General features: G+C 52.1%; 1 non-coding gene across 1 annotated transcript; it reads left to right on the forward strand.

Annotated features, from left to right (window-relative positions):
• Positions 1-2,526: 2,526 nt before the first annotated feature.
• LOC119962525 lies at positions 2,527-2,690 on the forward strand. Its single transcript, XR_005459901.1, has one exon. It is a non-coding gene; the product is annotated as a U1 spliceosomal RNA (small nuclear RNA).
• The last annotated feature ends 203 nt before the right edge of the window (positions 2,691-2,893 follow it).

The raw sequence follows: 2,893 nt of genomic DNA on the forward strand, positions 1-2,893 counted from the left end.
TCCGATTCTCAGGAACTCTCCCAACTCGGGTTGGGGAAACCAGCTGCACAAACCTGCAGATGATGGTGACATTATCCAGCTTCTGTGCTAATCAGTGAGCGTGCCCATGAATATCAGACAGAGATTTAATCAGTCTGAGTGACAAGTGACCTTCTCTCTGACATTTTATGACACGATTTGTTGAAGCTACTTACCGCCGCTGCTTCAAAGCTCTTCTGCAGGGCCAATTTAAATAAACTTTCACAAAGCAAAGACTCTAGAATTTGAGGACTGACCCTATTTGAGAAATATTCAGGTAAAAACCTGACAGCATTTACTCTCAATACAGAGACAAACAGCTTTAAAGAAGCCAACACGAGTTATGATATGAAATGTAATCTTTAACTTGTTGCACGGAAAATAATTCCTACCCTTCTCCAGCCTTCAACAGGATCCAACTTGTCCCTCCTCTCTTCAGATACTGTTTTATCAGACATCCAATGGGTTTTGGCCATGGTTTAATCGGGAGCTCTCCCACTCTGAGTGTGAAGGTTACATATGATGCTGCATTGCAGCACTGAGGGAGTGCTCAGTGTCAGAGTTGCCATTCTTCAGATGAGTGTTAAACTGGGGCCCATCCCACCTTGCCTCACAAGTGAAAAGATTCTGGAGGGGGGTACAAGCCCCTGAGGGGAGGGGGGGAGAAAGAGGGTCAAGCCCTGGCACTGCCCCCGGCACTGCCCCCTGGCACTGCCCCTGATGCTGACCCCTGGCACTGCCCCTGATGCTGCCGGCTGGCACTGCCCCTGGCACTGCCCCTGATGCTGCCCCCTGGCACTGCCCCTGATGCTGCCCCCTGGCACTGCCCCTGATGCTGCCCCCTGGCACTGCCCCTGATGCTGCCCCCTGGCACTGCCCCTGATGCTGCCCCCTGGCACTGCCCCTGATGCTGCCGGCTGGCACTGCCCCTGGCACTGCCTCTGATGCTGCCCCCTGGCACAGCCCCTGATGCTGCCCCCTGGCCCTGCCCCTGACACTGAGCCCAGCACTGCCCCTGACGCTGACCCTTGGCACTGCCCCTGACACTGACCCCTGGCACTGTCCCTGATGCTGCCCCCTGGCACTGCCCCTGACACTGAGCCCAGCACTGCCCCTGACGCTGACCCTTGGCACTGCCCCTGACACTGACCCTTGGCACTGCCCCTGACACTGACCCCTGGCACTGTCCCTGATGCTGCCCCCTGGCACTGCCCCGACACTGCCCCCTGTCACTGCCCCTGGCACTCCCCCTGATGCTGCCCCCTGACACTGACCCCTGGCACTGCCACTGACACTGCCCCCTGACTCTGACGCTGCCCCCTGGCACTGCCCGTCGGCGGTCCCCTGGGATATTTCTGCTTTCATGTTTATTTTTTTCAGATCAGGTCGCACATCAGGGGCTGAAGCTGCTGGCGGGGAGTGGGGTAGGGCTGCTCATTCAGTGTCCGGCCTGCCAGTATGAAGTCGTGGCACCATTTTCCCCAAAATGTTTGAGAATTTGGCAGGAAAAACTGGCAAGGAAGCGGGCGGGCTGCTCTCCACTTTTCCCACCCTAGACAACACTGAAAAAAAATCGTAAAATTCCGACCCCTATTTATAGAAGAGCGGAGGGGTTTCCAGGCATATTGGCCAATTTGCTTCAGATAAAACAGGTTATCTCATTGATGACAGTGTGAATTTGCTGTGTGCAATTTGACTGCTGCACTTCCTGCAATACTACATTGATGACATTTCATTTTAAAGCACCCAGTTCTTTCTTTTCCAATGAAGGATCAATTTAGCATGGCCTGTCCACCTATTCCCCACCTTTGAGATGTGGGGATGACACCCACGCAGACACAGACTCCACACAGAGAGTGACCCAAGGCCGGGATCAAACCCGGGCACTCAGCACCATGAGGCAGCAGTGCTAACCACTGTGCCACCGTGCTGTCCTTCGATGACATTTTATTATTAAAACAAGGTACCTAATTGCCGTGAAGTACTTTGGGATGTTAAAAGATTGTGAAAGGAGGACATATATATTTCTCTACTGGTTCATTCATCAATAGAATGAGTTGCTGGAACACACAATTGAGGATGGTTACAAGTAGCTGTTCTATCTGTGCCTCCAGAGCATGGTGAGTACATGTAGCAAACCTGATCCTTCCCCAGCCCATTCATTTATTGACAAATGTAATGCACTCGCAGCTTGTACAAGGAGTAAAGAAGTGGGGAAGTTAATCCCAGCAAAGTGGCAGAAGCCTTGAGATGGTTCGCCAAAGATTCCTCAGACAAAATGCTCAACATGACCTTATGAAGTAATTGTACAGAATTCAAGCTGAAGCTTCACTGGGGACCATTGGCACTCTCACCTCATCAATGAAGCAGGGTGCAGGTGCTGTACATGGGCATGAGCTGATGGGAGGCTAATTCATCCCAGCTTCCTTGACAAGGCTTTCCAAACCAAGTGATCGCCTCCTTTGTCTTGTTCCATACTTGATATGGAACTGTGCCTCTCAACTGACATAACTTACTTGGCAGGGGTGAAACCATGATCAAGAAGGTGGTTTGTCCAGGATGAGTCTGGCCCATTGAACTTCAGGTGCGCTGATACCTGCAATGTCCCCAAATGCAGGATACTCGACTGCATAATTTGCAGTAGTGAGGGACTGCGTTCGCGCTCTCCCCTAATTACATTTTTTTTGTGGGCAGCATGGTACTACAGTGGTTAGCACTGTGGCTTCACAGCTCCAGGGTCCTAGGTTTGATTCCCGGTTTGGGTCACTGTCTGTGCGGCGTCCGCACATTCTCCCTGTGTCTGCGTGGGTTTCCTCCGGGTGCTCCAGTTTCCTTCCACAAATCCTGAAAGACCGTGCTGTTAGGTAATTTGGGA

Source organism: Scyliorhinus canicula, chromosome 2 (assembly GCF_902713615.1).
Source record: "Scyliorhinus canicula chromosome 2, sScyCan1.1, whole genome shotgun sequence".
NCBI lineage: Eukaryota > Metazoa > Chordata > Chondrichthyes > Carcharhiniformes > Scyliorhinidae > Scyliorhinus > Scyliorhinus canicula.